A 19366-nucleotide genomic window follows, 5' to 3' on the forward strand; every position below is an offset into this window, starting at 1 on the left:
GCAATGGGGACAATCCCCTATGGGGATACCTACAACATCCCCATCCCCATCTATTCCCTATCATCCCATCCCCATCCCCGTTTACATGTCTGGGGTTGAAATTTCCCCATACTCATGCCCCACTGGGGAACGGGGCCCCATTAGGGTCCCCATCCCCATAAACAAATACTCATATACATAATATGACACCCTATAATCAACATACATAAATGGTGTTGTCCTTGTCCTGCTAATGCCTATCTAGGTCGTACTTACTTCTTGGTCATGGTGGCAGCTGAGGTGAGGATGTGAGATAGGTTTAAGGTTTTTTCAGAGCTTTTTTTGTTTTTGCAAGTTTTTTTGTGAATATTTTAAGGTTGACCGTTGTGTCACAGTTACTAACCGGGTCCCCGATGGGTATTGGGTCTGGGGAATAGGATATCGTCCCCATCCCCATTGTACCCTATGAGGAATAAATTAGTTTTGTAAATATTCCCATGGGGATGTTTTTCGCCCATCCCCACCCCCTAATAGATGAAATCTCCATGGGTTTGGCGGGTATGGGGCCCCATTGCCATCCCTAGTCCGGACTCGTCAACAAACAATAGTCACAGCGTGGGTATAAAACCTACACTACTATTAGATAAATAGTTGTAGTGTATGTGGGACACACCGCGCTGCTGCTATGCCACCACCCGCCGACTCCACTCCCACACGACCCACCCCGAGACAGATCTAGATCGAGACCCTCTCCACCGGCGGCCTCCCCTTCCTCAACCTCCTCTCTTCTCCCAGCCCCCGCACACATGGGAAACTACTGCTCGGCGTCTCCAGCAATCAAGCAGCGGCCAAGGCCGGGCTCCCGGGCTCCGTGCGGCATCGTCTCTTCCTTCCCCGCCGTCATCTGTCAGCGTCATCGTCGTGGTCTGGCCCTTCGCGCCACAACGGTAAGCATGCAAGCATGCAAGCACGCATGCCGCTGCTCCCCTGCCTCTCACCCCGTCCATCTCCGGCAGTTCCCTGTGTCAGCGGCGGCGGGGAGTCGGCCCATTGGACTCCCTTTGTCGGCGGCGTGGGGGAGTCTCCCCATCCATCTCCGATTTGGCCAGACGATGGCGAGCGCCGATCGATTGATTGATCGATCAAGCCCCTGATGTTGTGCTCGCTCCGCTGTGTCATCTAAATTTATTGCATAGTGCGTTGACACCCAGTAAATTTCTTGCTAGTTTAGTGCGCTTGTGTTCATCTTTTTAATTATATTGGGGGGAAACGCCCTTCTATGCTTCCTGTACTGATTCTGATTCTTAGGTTTTTGCTTGTTGCTTTTCTAGTCCCGTGCGTGTTCGTTTATAGATTCACAAAAGAAATGCCTGCTACGTGCGTGCAGGTTGGTTGTGGGGTTCGTTTGCTATTTTTCTTAGTGCTTACATATGCAAGAGATGTAGTAGCTCCGTGCCTTCAATGGAGTAGCCACATGGTTGACTACCAAACCTTATACTTATGTTGTTGCTTGTTGGCCTGGTCCTTACAGCTGTCCTGCTTGTGGTTGATTCAGCTGGGAATCAACAACACTGTCGTCGCTGGCGGCATGGACACCATGTCCAATGCCCCCAAATACGCTGCAACAGCAAGGTTCCTACTAGCTTAAGTAGAATGGCTCTGTAACTGCCAGCAACTCTTCTAGCACAAAGTTTGTTGTTTAGGTATTCTGACTAGTCGTTTACTATCTCTGTAGATAGTTTCTTAGATGGAAACCTCGCAGAGTAGTTAGTGTGCAGCCAGAGTCCAGTATGATATCTCAGTCTTGAGTAAAGCATTGAATTTAAGCTAGTAGATATTGAGCTCTATGATTGAAGTGTATCTGTTGAATACATCTAATCTGAACAATTTCACATTTGCTTCTCTGATAAGTAAGGTCTGTTTTCATTTACAGGTAGAAGATAGCGACAGAGTGGGAAGGTTTGTGCAAATATCTTCTCCTCCATCCCCGTCCGCGTCAAAGCTGCTGGGTGCATCCATCCAACATCTTCAGATCTGAGTGAAGAGGACATCCGTCCATCTCAAAAGGTTTAACTTTGTACCAGCTAGTTAACTTGTCTTTTCATCAGTTCCTCCTTGAGTAATTGGAAAGGGGATTATATTAGACTGGTAGCTGATTCTTGGTGAAAATTGCTTTGCCTGTATGTATGTAGACAGTCTTGTAGCAATGATTCTTGGTGAAAACGCCCTGTCCTAGATACCCCCTGGTTCATGGTAATTACTTGACATTTTGGAAATGAAACCGACAGAGTTTCGGTGCTAGATATTTCTTTGAGCAAATATTACAACTAGAACGCAGAATTCTAATTGCAGTCACAAATCATGTGAAGTTTGAACTGTTAGTGAACATAGGTCCTACCGTTCTAGTTGTAGGTTAAGTGTGAGCAATTTCCAGGAGTATGAGACCTCAGCTTGAATAGGTTATCTTAGGTTGCACTGTAACTAAGTTCCTCATTCAGTTTGTTTTCTGAGGCCAATGTCGTCCAGGAAATTAAGAATATGTATACTGTTTCTATTAATTATAGACAATTGAGTAGCGGATTTAATATGTCTAGGAAACCTCTGCCCAGACCCCCTCTCCCCACCCTCTTCCTCTTAACTTGATAGGTTTACCACTTTCCGCATATAGGGAGCATGTTCTTATCAATTTACTCATTCTTTTGTAGGCGATGGCTCCAAGGCATCTACAATCAGTATTTGCATGTTCTTAGCAGACAAATCTGGGAGAATGTACTAGCTGCATATATTGGTTCTTGGGTTTATTATTAGAGCTTTTTATCTGCATATATACATAGGAGTGAGAATGCCCAGGTATGCGACCCTAAATTTAGTTTCACTGCTTTCTTACTCATGGGATTTATCCAATTAATAACTAGAATGGATTAATGAGAAAAATACAAGGGAAATTAGCTTTATAAAAATGAAACTATTCATGGTAAACATTTGGCAGAAGAGAATCACAAAATGAACAACAGCCTCCCTCACGGGAAACATGAGGTGTGGTAAAATGCTCACTTAAAAAATAAAAACTAGAGATTACTTCCTGGTTTCCTTATTCCTCGTTGCTACTGGTGCTGTCTGTTTAGGTAACCCTCTTCCTCATGGTGTTCAGCTGGTTGGCACCAATCTACTAAGTATACATAAAGTGAATTTGAGTTATATAAATAAGCTAACTGTCTACAAGACATCACTAACATAGAACAAAATGATGTAGTCTAGAGTGCAGCATGACTTTGTTTTTTCTGCTCTTTTTCGTAAGCATACCAAAGAAAATCCAACCTCAAGCCTTTGAAAGTTTGAACCATTGATCTGCTCTATGCTTCCTATCCATTTCACATCAATTAAGTGCGTCGACATCGACATCGACACGGGGCTGGAGCGGCGGCGACGACGACATCGACACAGGGCTGCTGCAGCGACCACGACGACATTGTGACGGTGCTGTGGCGCCGACAACGATGACGACAACATCATCACGGTGCTGCGGCGCCAACAACGATGACGACAACATGGTCACGGTGCTGCAGTGGCAGCGATGCCGACGACATCAACACGGGCTTGTGGAGGCACCGACGCTGACGACCTATACGCGTGGCGTATATTGTATATATATGCGCATTAATTGTCTATATCAAATATGTATGATTGACTATATGCAGAACATGTACTATTATGAAATGCATGTGACATGAGTACTATGAAATGTATGTCTAAACTGGAATAGGTAGATTTTTTTAAAATCCAAATTAGTTAGTAGCAGCATGGGGGTATTATAGACGCATTACTACTGTACCGTTAGTAGTAGCGCATTTGCGAAATAGTAGTAGCGTGGTTTGCACCAACGCTACTGGTATGTCTATTTATCAATAGCGTGGCATAAAAAACGCGGTATTGCTAAAAAATAGTTGTAGCGCCATAGCAGTAGTGCGGTACCCCACGCTATTGGTATGCAAAAAACCTACGCTACTGGTAAGCTTTTTCCTAATAGTGGTAATGTGAATTTTTTTTTAAATTCTAGGGGTCATTTGAACTTTTAAAGATATTTAAGTGATTTTCTAGCCATTTAATGACCGTAATTCAAATTTAAACTACATCCACATGCAACGCCTAACCAAAACGGTTTGAAAAATCATATTTGTGTACTTGTGTGCGAGATAATTCCATGTGCAGTAAACTAGAAAAAAATTCAAACATATTTGTATCACGACATGGACACATATGCATGGAGTGGCATGGCATTTTAATTTCAAAAAAATTAGAAACACATGAAACCTTGGTTGATGTAATGTCATGCCACCAAGATGATGTGGTAAGAAATTGGCATTTTTGACGAAAGTTTGGACACACACCCCTCACAAATCGGAACAACTCGCTACAAGGTTCGTGGTTCCGAGAGGGAATAATGCATGTTTGATGACGAACGGGAGATAGCTTCCTCTTACGGCCTTCAAATTTTTTTTATGTCTAACGTGCACTACTACAACTATAATGTGAAATTTTGGAAAATTCTAGGGGGCATTTGACCTTTTAAAGACATTTAAGTGATTTTCTAACCATTTCATAACCGTAAATCAAATTTGAACTACATCTACATGCAACGCCTAACCAAAACGGTTTGAAAAATCATATATGTGTACTTGTGTGCGAGTTAATTCCATGTGCAGTAAATTAGAAAGAATTTTCAAACATATTGATCTCACGACATGGACACATGCATACGTATGCATGGAGTGACATGGCATTTTAATTCAAAAAAATAGAAAAATGATCAGAAACACATGAAACATTGGTTGATGTAATGTCATGCCACCAAGATGATGTGGTAAAGAAATTGGCATGTTTGACGAACGTTTGGACACACACCCCTCATAAACCGGAGCAACTCGCTAGAAGGTTCGTGGTTCCAAGAGGGAACAATGCATGTTTGATGACGAACGGGCGATAGCTTCCTATTACGGCCTTCAAATTTTTCCTACGTTTAACGTGCAGTAATACAACTGTCATGTGAAAATTTGGTAAATTTCAAGGGTCATTTGACCTTTTAAAGACATTTAAGTGATTTTCTAACCATTTAATGATCGTAATTCAAACTTGAACTACATCTACATGCAACGCCTAACCATAACAGTTTGAAAAATCATATGTTTGTGTACTTGTGTGTGAGTTAATTCCATGTGTAGTAAATTAGAAGGAATTTTCAAACATATTGTTGTCAAGGCATGGGCACATGCATGGAGTGCATGCCATGGCATTTTAATTCCAAAAAAATAAGAAAATGATCAGAAAAACATGAAACCTTGCTTGATTTAATGTCATCCACCAAGATGATGTGGTAAAGAAATTGGCATGTTTGACGAAAGTTTGGACACATACCCCTCACAAATCAGAGCAACTCACTAGAAGGTTCGTGGTTCCGAGAGGGAACAATGCATGTTTGATGACGAACGGGAGATAGCTTCCTCTTACGGCCTTCAAATTTTTTCTATGTCTAACGTGCACTACTATAACTGTAATGTGAAATTTTGGAAAATTCTAGAGGTCATTTGACCTTTTAAAGACATTTAAGTGATTTTCTAACCATTTAATGACAGTAATTTAAATTTAAACTACATCTACATGCAACGCCTAACCAAAAAGGTTTGAAAAATCATATATGTGTACTTATGTGCGAGTTAATTCCATGTGCCATAAATTAGAAAGAATTTTCAAACATATTGGTCTCACGACATGGACACATGCATACGTATGCATGGAGTGACATGGCATTTTAATTCAAAAAAATAGAAAAATAATCAGAAACACATGAAACCTTGGTTGATGTAATGTCTTGCCACCAAGATGATGTGGTAAAGAAATTGACATGTTTGACGAACGTTTGGACACATGCCCCTCACAAACCGGAGCAACTCTCTAGAAGGTTCGTGGTTCCGAGAGGGAACAACGCATGTTTGATGACGAATGGGAGATAGCTTCCTCTTACGGCCTTTAAATTTTTTCCTACATTTAACGTGCAACTGTTATGTGAAAATTTGGTAAATTTCAGGGGTCATTTGACCTTCTAAAGACATTTAAGTGATTTTCTAACCATTTAATGACCATAATTATAATTTGAACTACATCTACATGCAACGCCTAACCAAAACGGTTTGAAAAATCATATTTTTGTGTACTTGTGTGCAAATTAATTCCATTTGCAGTAAATTATAAGGAAATTTCAAACATATTGGTGTCAAGGCATGGGTACATGTATGGAATGCATGCCATGGCATTTTAATTCCAAAAAATTAAAAAATGATCAGAAAAACATGAAACCTTGCTTGATTTAATGTCATGCCACCAAGATGATGTGGTAAAAAATTGGCCTGTTTGACGAAAGTTTGGACACACACCCCTCACAAACCGGAGCAACTCACTAGAAGGTTCGTGGTTCCGAGAGGGAACAATGCATGCTTGCTGACGGATGGGAGATAACTTCCTCTTACGGCCTTCAAATTTTTTCCTATGTTTAACATGCACTAATACAACTCTCATGTGAAAATTTGGAAATTTCCAAGGGTGAGCGACCTTTTGAAGACATTTGAGTGATTTTCTAACTATTTAATGATCGTAATTCAATTTTGAACTACATCTACATGCAACGCCTAGCCAAAACGGTTTGAAAAATCATATTTTTGTGTACTTGTGTGTGAGTTAAAAAATCATCAGACGATGTAAATATCTGGTATTCAAAAAAGAAAATGTAAAGATCTGGCAAGACAACCGGCCCCACATGATTGGCAGTCTATCTCGTGGCTCGAGGTTTGGTAGGTGAGTGGCGGGGATCATTATTCATACATGGTTCTGCATTGGAAACCGTCAGCTATTATGCTCACACAGGGATTTTAGCCATTATGTTCACACACGGATTTTGCAGCAGGAATTGTGTGTAATTCAAACTACAGTACTCATAAATTCTAGCGACCGGATTTTGTACTGTCCCCGTCGATATATATTCCGCCCAGCAATAAATACTACCTTGCTCATGTCGTCCTGCCTGCATTCTCATCTACATCCTCCCCTCGCTCGCCCTCTCTCTCTCTCTCTCAAATCTCTACCATGGCGCCGCCGGTCTGCCCATGCGTCGACGAGGAGTCGCCGCCCCCCGAGGACGCTCACTCGATTAGCAGCGACAAGGACCCCTACACGCCGCCTGACGAGGTTGCGCCGGACCCCCAACTTTGGATTGGTTTTGGGGTCAGTACAATCTTTGTTTGTGGAAGTCGCTGCCGCCGGCTGAGAAAGCCAGGCAAGTGGCGTTCAAGAAGGAGATGGCGGAGGAGGAAGCCAGGTACCACGCGGCCTGTGAAGCCTGTGATGCCGCCAAGAAAAAGGAGGCGGTAGAGCTTTCGGGGCGGGCGCATCGTCATGCCGAGGAGGTGTATGAAGACGGGTACTTCGTGAGGGAGGTCATAGGCGATGGGCGCCTCATCGCTGTGTGGAGGTGGGCCGATAAGCTCCAGCGTGCCACCGACGAGGAGCTCCGATGGGCGCCTAATGAAATGGCAAGATCTGCCGCACGCGTCCGCCAGCAAGAGGCAGATCAGTACGTCAAGCGCTGCGAGGCGGAGGAGTCGGAGTACTGCCTCCACACTGGGAAGACGCGACGCACCAGGGAGCTGTTGGCGAGGGGCTGCTGGAATACTGGCCCCGGGAGGTATTATTAGTTTTAGTATTGATCATTTTTTATTTTATGCATTGTACCTAGTAGTTAAGTATCATCACGTGTATGTGATGATATTATATATATACATATATATATTCTGTGATGATCTAATGAACAATTAATATATATATATTATGAATTCCATTTTCTATCTATTTTTGTATACTAATTTGAATCTAGATGTTATCATCCACATATACGGAATGGAAAACATATGTACACACATTGAAAAAGAACATGTAAGAATGGAAAACAGAGTACAGACATTGAAACAGAGCAATACTATGATTGTTGTGAATACATAGCTATCCACGTCGAAACGACTTTTCAAAAATAAAACGTGTCCATGAGACCATGACCAGCAGCCCTTACCTAGGGTGGCTCTTGGCTCTGCCTGAACTCGTGCAGCCGTTCGTCCAAGCGGTCGACATGCTCGCGGTACATGTGGAGCGCGATCTTGAGCTCCAAGTTGGCTATTTCATCGAAGATCACCAGCTCGAGGATGCGATGGCCATGTTACTCTACCGCGCCCAGGTGGACACCTGGGCCAAGGAGGCGGTCGAGCCCATGGACCAGCGCATTGGCATCCAGCGGGCTGCAGACAAGGCGAACGGCGGCACCCATGCGAACGACGTAGCGGGCGTCCGGTGTAAGTACGACGTGGCCGGCCTCTGGTGCAAGTACGGCGCTGAGGGCCTCTGCCCACTCTTGGCGAGGAATGGGGGTACTGACGGGAAATGTACCCAGCTGCGGCGCCGTGTCGACAGTAGGAAAGCGTCACTTGATCCGCTCTTGCTATGTGGCGCGCCGCGCCTCTCGCTCTGCGGCGCTCCAACGGTCTCGCCGTGCGGCGAGCCGCAGCCTATCGGCGCAGACATGCCTAGCTTGCTCTGCGGCGCGCCATCAATCGTGTTGTGCGGCGAGCTACAGCCTGTCAGCGCTGACATGCCTATCTTGATCCACGGCACTCAAGCGCCATGCGCCAAAGGTCTGCACAACCCTGACAATGATGTGCATCACAACATCGTCCATCGCATTGCCGGGGAGCGCCTTGGCCTCAATGGGCCGTGGCGCCTACTCGTTTTCCTCGTCGATGAGGTTAATGGCAGAAGCGGCGCTTTGGTGGGTTGGCATGCTTGGAAAAGGTGGATGTGCTACAGGCTACGCTTGTCACCTCCGTGCGTCACGTTCCCATATGTGCAATATAGCAGGGTGGTGGGAAACAGGTGCGGAAATGGCAGCAAATGGTGGCGTGTTCATAAAACGCCATCAATTAATCGAAACTTAGCATCGAGCATAGCATCGAGCTAGCACAAGAAGTAGATGATGATCAGATGAACACGGACCACACTAGGGAACCCATCGGTGATGAATTCATCAATCCCAAATGGTTGAATACTAGCAAGTGTTTTCCCACAACACAGACGGCCTATTCCATCACAAATAGGTTAGATGGATCAACTGTATGCCACGTATCGCACATTGTCAAAATGTAATGCGGTAGACCTTCTTTAACATATGTTAAAAAACAAGGACCTCGATGTTAAATTAGCTGAGGGAATGGGGCATTTTGGTCATTTGACCGAAATGACCCATCCCATCACCTAATTTAACATCGACACAACTTCCCATTCAGTCACCCATCCGATGGCTGCACCAGCCTGAACACACTTAACTTGATAGTTTTCTTAGATGAGCTACTGGTGGAACATCTAGTCCTTGCTGATAGGAATGCATCTTCACATCCTTGCTGATAGGAATGAGATCCTTAATGGCCAATAGATGTTGTGTAGACAGAGCATATCACATACGTCTTATTAGAAGCAATCGTCTGCGTTATTATCGGTCTTCGCACACATTTCTGATTACAGACCTGTTTGCCACGTATCACACACATCTTGTTATATTGAACCATTTCTGTTCTCTTGCCTAATCACAAACAGTTCAACCGAGTGAACGGTATGTTGTACATCACACACACCTTGATTAGCCTGACCGTTTTTTTGTTGCCTAATCACACACAGTTCATCGCAGTGAATCGTATGTTGTATATCGCACACGCCTACATTTGGCTGCCCGTTTTTTTGTTCCTCCTCATCGCAAACAGTTAATTGAACTGAACTGTAGGCCCTTCATCGCACACGCAACTAAAACCTGAACCATGTTTGATGCATCCGTCATCGCTAATATTTTATACATTTCTGACGGTTTTCATACAACACCATTTGCGACTATTGCATCGCACACAATTTCTTGAAGGGTCTCTGATCGTAGTGTCGCATTAGCAATATCCTACAGTAGTGAACGTGGAGTTATTGCAGCATGATTCCCGGGATTTTTCAAATCTCCTCCAATACAAGAAATATCGTCCCGAGATTTAAGAGGTGGGTCAGGGGGGGGGGGTTCTGGCTACGAAATTCTAGTGAGTGTTCCTGGTCTTGGTTTCTCTTCTCGAAGAGGTCGATCCATTATGTTGATGTCTTCATTTCTCTGCTTCAGGTCATCATGATGAAGTCAACATCCTTTCTTCGGGAACTCCATCGTACTTATGAAAGAATAAAGGGTGGGTATTCCGGGAGAACAGATCTCTGCAAGGTCGACTATCTGGTCGATAACATCGGGGAAGGTGGCGGAAGTAACTCTCGAATAGAAACTTAAGAAAATATCTAGAGCAAAGTAAGGAGGTATCATGGGAAGTTTCGAGCAGGTAGGCAATCGTTCGATTCCTAAAGCAGGGCATGAAAGGGGTTCAAAGCAACGGGAATAAGTATGGTGTCTGATACCAGAATTGATGATCTCTCGGAAGGTGGCTCGTGAATTACATATGAGGCCATGCACGAGGAACAACCTTGGGAAGATGGGGTGTACATGAGAGTCAGGTTTTGATCATGTGGAACTGTGGGTTATGGGCCCACCACGTGGGTTAAAAGTAGGAAGGCGGTGACGTCTTGCACGATCATGTAAGCAAGGATGTCAGAGGACAGCCTGTCAGTTATGTCGGCAACAACATCGATACCAACGGCAAGGGACAAAGAGAACCATTCTCCTGCTCGTTGAACGAGGCCAAGCAATAGGCAAAGTTCTCGCCCATCGGTGGTTACCGGAATGTCATCAACAATAGTAATAGGGTCTTACCGACACGATTGTACACCTACGTGTTTACATAAGTAGAAGAATATTACTGCTTAGATCATATAGATCATAAGAAAGGTTAAACCAAACAATGGAAAGGAAAAGGTGATCATCAGATTAAATAGAACAATGGAAAGGAAAATGTGTTTAAACACATATTTCAGGGGTATACCTTCCCAAGGACAAGCAAGGCATGATATCTATGACAGGATATAACATAGAAAACCCTTTAGGAAAGGGGAGAGAAATTGCATGACATTACCCATACAATGGTGTTTGGATAATTGATAAAGAGAATTTAGCATTGTGCTGCAAATGCTCTTATTGATGATCGGAGTACCATAGACATGCTTTGAGATAACATTGACATGATCATCAGGTAAGATCAGTCTATGAATACACAAAGGATCCATCAGGGACAACTTATATAATAAGTCTTACAATTTCCTCATCGAAGAATGGCTAACCTTGCTAAAAAGGAAAATATAACAAGAGGTCCTCCGGCCAGGCGTGTTAGGCAAGACATCACCTTATTGGGTTAAAGACCAATGTTATAACTCTTGGGAATATGTTCCAACCATCATATCTAACCGAGATTCAGATCTGATTGGTGTCAGGATACCTCAGACTCAGGATGCCTGAGAAGAAAAGGTGCAACATAATTTGACGAGATGACATAGTAAGGTTCTCGGGAAATGAACTATGGAGTCAAGTTCCGAAACAAGATTTCATCATTAAACCAAGGAGAGGATGAGGAGGTAGCTGATGAACTCAATGACAATTCATCGAGATTTCCAAAAGATGGATTTCCACAATTATGTGAACAAGGATATAACATTTGTTAGATCAATGATATAATGAGGTATGATCGAGGAAAACATATCGATTAAACATTGGTTGATAGGTGCTCCCGAAATATGGGCATAGGTAGCCTGATCAACTGTTAGAATGGTGATCCAATAACCGATAGTCTAAGAATGAACTTTCGATCATTAACTTCAAAGCAATAGGGTTACTAGAAGTGCAGAATCCAAACAACACCGTTCACGTGTTGGTATCCTAGTTAGAGTCATCACGAGGACTAAGAAATAAAGGTGATGGTGAGAAGTATCACTATACCAAGAATTCTTAAGAGGTGGAGCAATCCTCACAACATCCTTGATATAGAAGACAGTAATACTACAAGGTAGAACATAATACAAGCTGGATAGCAAGTTGCATCCTTAGCATGAACAAGTTTGTGATAAAAGGAAGGTAAGGAAGTTGTCGATGGTAACTCAAGCTACTAAGGATGGCACCCATCTGATGTCTACTACACAACTTTATTCTTGTAGACACGTGTTGGGCCTCCAAGCGTAGAGTTTTGTAGGACAGTAGCAATTTTCTCTCAGGTGGATGAACTAAGGTTTATCAATCCATGGGAGGTGTAGGATGAAGATGGTCTCTCTCAAACAACCCTGCAATCAAATACAAGAAATCTCTTGTGTCCCCAACACACCCAATACAATGGAAATTTGTATAGGTGCACTAGTTCGGCGAAGAGATGGTGATACAAGTGTAATATGGATGGTAGAAATATATTTTTATAATCTGAATAAATAAAAACAGCAAGGTAGCAAATAGTAAACGAGCACAAAAACGGTATCACAATGCTTGAAAATGAGGCCTAAGGTTCGTACTTTCGCTAGTGCAATCTCTCAACAATGCTAATATAATTGAATCATATAACCATCCCTCAAAGTGCGATGAAGAATCACTCCAAAGTTCCTATGCATAGATGACCCCAGTGTCACCTCAGGAATCCGCGAGTTGAGTGCCAAAACATATATCAAGTGAATCAATACGATACCCCATTGTCACCACGAGTATTCAATTGCAAGACATATATCAAGTGTTCTCAAATCCATAAAAGTAATCAATTCGATAACAACGAAATCTCAAAGGGAAAAACTCAATTCATCACAACAAGATAGAGAGGAGAAAACACCATATGATCTGACTATATTAACAAAGCCCACGATACATCAAGATCATGACATCTCAAGGACAAGAGAGAGAGAGAGAGAGGGAGAGAGAGAGAGAGATTAAACACATAGCTACTGGTACAAACCCTCAGCCTCGAGGGTGGACTACTCCCTCCTCATCGTGGTGGTCGTCGGGACGATGAAGATGGCCACCGGAGATGATTCCCCCCTCCGGCAGGGTGCTGGAACGGGGTCTAGATTGGTTTTCGGTGGCTACAGAGCCTTGCGGGGGTGGAACTTTTGATCTAGGTTAACCCCGAAGGGTTTCGGAATATTTAAGAATTTATACGGCAAAGAGGGGGTGTGGGAGGCCACCGAGGTGGGCACAACCCACCTGGGCGCGCCAAGGGGCCCTGGCGTGCCCTGGTGGGTTGTGCCCCCCTCGGGGTACCCCCCAGGTGCTACTCTGGCCCATCGGGAGTCTTCTGGTCCATAAAAAATCCACAAAAAATTTCGCTATGTTTGGACTCCATTTGATATTGATTTTCTGCGATGTAAAAAACAAGCAAAAAATAGCAACTGGCACAGGGCACTAGGTCAATAGGTTAGTCCCCAAAAATGATATAAAGTTTCTACAAAATGATTGTAAAACATAAAAGAATGATAATAAAACAACATGAATACTTCATAAATTATAGATACGTTGGAGACATATCAGGATCCCCAAACTTAATTCCTACTCGTCCTCGAGTAGGTAAATGTTAAAAGAAATACATTATGAAATGTGAATGCTAGCAAAGTGCATAAGTTTGATAAATGACAATTTCAATCACTTTTCCTAGCATCATTACAACAATTCTTTCTTATGAAACTTCTCATGTTAAAGTAGCAACCAATTCACATGTTATGGTTCAAACAATGAATTCTCATGAAACTCAAGAAACTATGTTGTCAGTCACCAAGCAATTGTAATTCAACTTATTCAACAGAGTTTGAGTAAGAGCTCCACATACTCAACCATCATATAGTCTTGTATGATTGCTAACACTCACCGCATACACATGAGAAAAACGTTTCAACCGGACACATAGAAAGATAGGGGCTTATTGTTTTGCCTCCCAACATATTCACCTCAAGGGTGATGCCAACAACAATAACTCATGCTACCCATATCCAACTGGATATATGTGCCTAGATCTTTCCTCACCACATGATGCTTTCCAAAAGAGAAAAATAAAAAGGAACAGAGAGAAGAACTTTGACTCTTTGAGTAAAAGTAAATACATAAAAGTAAAATATAGTCTCTTCGCAGAGGGAAGCGGAGGTTGCCGTGCGCTTATTTGTTTGTATGCGCAACCCCTTAGTGCAAAAGAACGTCACGTTATATTTCCCTTTATGATAGCAATCTTTATTATGCAGTCTGTCGCTTTTATTCTTTGCCATGACAAGTTTGTACAACGCTCAATTTTCTCTTACACTAAATGATCTAACACTTTTAGAAGCAATTTTTATTTCCTTTTTTCACCAATGACAACTTACTTGAAGGATCTTGCTCAATCCTTAGGTAGGTATGGTGGACTCTTGAGGATAAGATTTGGGTTTAAGGGTTTTTGGATGCACAAGTAGTATCTCTACTTGGTGCGTAATTTTTGGCTAGCAAAGATGGGGGGCAAGCACCACATGTTGAAGGATCTATGACAATATAACTTCTATGTGAATATGAACAAACATAAACCATTACGTTGTCTTCCTTGTCCAACATCAACAATTTTGGCATATAATATTTTGATGGAGGCTCACAATCACAACAGATTTCCATGATAGTGTATTTATATGTGAAAGTTCTATTCCTTATATTAATTATTTGTGAATTGCTTGTATGACCAATATTGTGATTGTCAAGCCTCAAAATATTTCACTTTCTAAACCCAATGTGAAGCTACCACTAGTCATGATATGATTTCAACTTCATGACATTCAATTTATTAATCACAAGAGTAAATGGCATAGAAAAGAGCTTCGTTGACGGGATGTGAATGCCGCTTACCTAGCCTCCATGGTAACTATTTAAGGACTCTATTTTATTTAAAAAAAACAAGATCTAAGTATTTTATTAAAACATAAAGCAAAATAAAAATAAAATGACATTCTAAGAAAGGCACATATCATGTGAAGAAGCAAAAACTTAGGTTCAGCCGATACTAACCGATAATTGTTGAAGAGGAAAGGTGGGATGCCTATTGGGGCATCCCCAAGCTTAGATGCTTGAGACTTCTTGCAATATTATCTTGGGGTGCCTTGGGCATCCCCAAGATTGACCTATTGTGTCTCCTTAATTCTTCTCATACCACGGTTTTCCTAAATCTCAAAAGCTTCATCCACACAAAACTCAACAAGAACTCGTGAGATAAGTTAGTATAAACCAATGCAAAAACTTTATCATTCTCTACCATATAAAATAACTAAAATTATTATTAAACATTGCATACTAAATGCCTCTGCATATTTAATACTCCTATCCTCAAATAGAATCATTAAACAAGCAAACATAACAACAATCTGCCAAAACAGTACAGTCTGTAAAGAATGCAAGAGTATCAATACTTATTTAACTCCAAAAGTTATAAAAATTTACCACACTGCAGAAAATTTATCAGAGATTATTTTTCAAAAAGTTTCAACATTTTATCACATTCTGAATTTTCTAGGTAATTTTTGCAACAGCGGTAAACTTTCTGTTTTCAAACAGCAACATGTATACTTGCAAAATAAGCATGTCAAAGGCTATACATGCCAGTTTTATTGAAATAAAATATGAAAAACATTAATATAAATAACATCAAGAAAATCCTAAAAAAATAAAATGATGCTCCAAGCAAAACACATATCATGTGACGAATGAAAACATAGCTCCAAGTGAGGTTACCGATAATGTTGGAGACGAAAGAGGGGATGCCTTCCGGGGCATCCCCATGCTTAGTTGCTTGGATCTTCCTTGAATATTACCTTGGGGTGCCTTGGGAATCCCCAATCTTAGGGTATTGTCACTCCTTATTCTCCTCATATCGACATCTCACCCAAAACTTGAAAACTTCAATCAAACAAAACATAACGGAACTTTGTGAGATATGTTACTATGATAAAGAGCCGACCATTTAACTTTGGTACTTTCAAAGATAAGATTCATAATTTTTTCCACACAATGCATACTGTAGCATATCATTTCTACAACTTATATTGAGCAATATAAGCCATAGAAACTAGAAAACAAGCAAACTATGCATTGGAAACAGAATCTGTCAAAAACAGAACAATCTATAGTAATCTGTACTCCAACCATACTTCTGTTACTACAAAAATTCTGAAAAATTAGGACAACCTGGGAAATTTGTCTATTAATCTTCTACAAAAAGAATCAGCATTTTATCACGCTTCTATTAAAAATGAGAATTATTTTCCTGAGCACAAAAGTTTTTGTTTTTTAGCAAGATCAAATCAACTATCACCATAGACCATCCCAAAGGCTTTACTTGGCACTTTATTGAAACAAAAGCTATAAAACATGATTACTATAGTAGCCTAATCATGTGAACACACAAAAACAGTAGGTAAAAGTGTTGGGTTGTCTCCCAACAAGCGCTTTTCTTTAATGCCTTTTAGCTAGGCATGATGATTTTAATGATGCTCACATAAAAGTAAAGAATTGAAACACAATGGGAGAATCATGAAACACATGGCAAGCACATTTAAGCCTAACCCACTTCCTATGCATAGGTATTTTCTGAGAAAAAAAATCTATGGGATCAAGAGTCAACTAGCATAGGAAGGCAAAACAAGCAAAACTTCAAGATTTTCAACATATAGAGAGGAAACTTGATATTATTGCAATACGTACAAGAATATGTTCCTCGCTCATAATAATTTTCAGTAGCATCATGAATGAATTCAACAATATAACTATGACATAAAGCATTCTTTTCATGATGTATAAGCATAGAAATTTTGTTACTCTCCACATAAGCAAATTTGTTCTCATGAATAGTAGTGGGAGCAAACTCAACAAAATAACTATCATGGGATTGAAAATTAGAATCATGATGACAATTTCCATGCTTATAATTATTCTCTATAACATATATGTCACCACCATAATCATCATAGATAGCAACTTTGTTGTCACAATCAATTGAAACCTCTTCCAAAATAGTGGATTCATCACTAAATAAAGTCACGACCTCTCCAAATTCACTTTCATCAATATAATCATCATAAATAGAAGGCATTCTATCATTATAACAAATTTGTACATCAAATATTGGGGGACTAAAAATATCATCTTCATCAAACATAGCATCCCCAAGCTTATGGCTTTGCATATCATTAGCATAATGGATATTCAAAGAATTCATACTAAAAACATTGCAATCATGCTCATAATTCAAATATTATGTGCCAAATATTTTATTGACTTCTTCTTCTAACAATTGAGCACAATTTTCCAAACCAGCATTTTCAAGAAAGGTATTATAAAGATGATCAATAATATGATGCAACCTCAATTCTATTTTTTGTAGTTTTCTTTTATAAAGCAAACTAGTGATAAAACAAGAAAATAAAAGATTCAATTGCAAGATCTAAAGATATACCTTCAAGCACTCACCTCCCCGGCAAAGGCGCCAAAAAAGAGCTTGATGTCTACTACGCAACTTTATTCTTGTAGACATGTGTTGGGCCTCCAAGCCCTAGAGTTTTGTAGGACAGTAGCAAGATGACCTAAGGTTTATCAATCCGTGTGAGGTGTAGGATGAATATGGTCTCCCTCAAACAACCCTACAATCAAATACAAGAAATATCGTGTGTCCCCAACACACCCAATACAATGGCAATTTGTATAGGTGCACTAGCTTGGCAAAGAGATGGTGATACAAGTGTAATATAGATGGTAGAAATATATTTTTATAATCTGAGTAAATAAAAACAGCAAGGTATAAAATAGTAAATGGGCACAAAAACAGTATTGCAATGCTTGAAAATGAGGCCTAGGGTCCGTACTTTCGCTAGTGCAATCTGGCAACAATGCTAATATAATTGGATCACATAACCATCCCTCAAAGTGCGATGAAGAATCACTCCAAAGTTCCTATCAATGCTAATATAATATTTTATTGACTTCTTCTTCTAACAATTGAGCACAATTTTCCAAACCAGCATTTTCAAGAAAGGTATTATAAAGATGATCAATAATATGATGCAACCTCAATTCCATTTTTTGTACTTTTCTTTTATAAACCAAACTAGTGATAAAACAAGAAACTAAAAGATTCAATTGCAAGATCTAAAGATATACCTTCAAGCACTCACCTCTCCAGCAAAGGCGCCAAAAAAGAGCTTGATGTCTACTACGCAACTTTATTCTTGTAGACATGTGTTGGGCCTCCAAGCCCTAGAGTTTTGTAGGACAGTAGCAAGATGACCTAAGGTTTATCAATCCGTGTGAGGTGTAGGATGAATATGGTCTCCCTCAAACGACCCTACAATCAAATACAAGAAATATCGTGTGTCCCCAACACACCCAATACAATGGCAATTTGTATAGGTGCACTAGTTTGGCAAAGAGATGGTGATACAAGTGTAATATGGATGGTAGAAATATATTTTTATAATCTGAGTAAATAAAAACAGCAAGGTATAAAAATATTAAATGGGCACAAAAACAGTATTGCAATGCTTGAAAATGAGGCCTAGGGTCCGTACTTTCGCTAGTGCAATCTGGCAACAATGCTAATATAATTGGATCATATAACCATCCCTCAAAATGCGATGAAGAATCACTCCAAAGTTCCTATCTAGCGGAGAACATAAGAATAAATTGTTTGTAGGGTACAAAACCAACTCAAAGCTATTCTTTCCGTTTGATCTATTCAAGAGTTTGTACTAAAATAACACAAAGCTATTATTTCCGTTCGATCTATCCTAGAGTTCGTACTAAAATAACACCAAACCAAATTCATATTCATAATACTCAATCCAACACAAAGAACTTCAAAGAGTGCCACAAGATTTCTAATGGAGAAACAAAGACAAGAACGTGCATCAACCCCTATGCATAGATTACCCCAATGTCACGTGGGGAATCCGCGAGTTGAGTGCCAAAACATATATCAAGTGAATCAATACGACACCCCATTGTCACCACGAGTATTCAATTGCAAGATATATATCAAGTGTTCTCAAATCCATAAAAGTATTCAATCCGATAACAACGAAATCTCAAAGGGAAAAACTCAATTTTTCACAACAAGATAGAGAGGGGAAAACACCATATGATCCAACTATATTAAGAAAGCCCGTGATACGTCAAGATCGTGACATCTCAAGAACACGAGAGAGAGAGAGAGAGATTAAACGTATAGCTACTGGTACAAACCCTCAGCCTCGAGGGTGGACTACTCCCTCCTCATCGTGGTTGCCGCCGGGATGATGAAGATGGCCACCGGAGATGATTCCCCCCTCCGGCAGGGTGCCGAAGCGGGGTCTAGATTGGTTTTCG

The 19366-nt window shown here is 40.9% G+C and overlaps 1 long non-coding RNA gene across 1 annotated transcript; it reads left to right on the forward strand.

The window, feature by feature from the left end:
• The first annotated feature begins 643 nt into the window (after nucleotides 1–643).
• On the forward strand, nucleotides 644–3721 carry LOC123135815 (uncharacterized). Its single transcript, XR_006466270.1, has 3 exons — nucleotides 644–926; nucleotides 1913–2046; nucleotides 2685–3721. It is a non-coding gene; the product is annotated as an uncharacterized lncRNA (long non-coding RNA).
• Nucleotides 3722–19366: the final 15645 nt, after the last annotated feature.

Source organism: Triticum aestivum, chromosome 1A, assembly GCF_018294505.1.
Source record: "Triticum aestivum cultivar Chinese Spring chromosome 1A, IWGSC CS RefSeq v2.1, whole genome shotgun sequence".
Classification (NCBI taxonomy): domain Eukaryota; kingdom Viridiplantae; phylum Streptophyta; class Magnoliopsida; order Poales; family Poaceae; genus Triticum; species Triticum aestivum.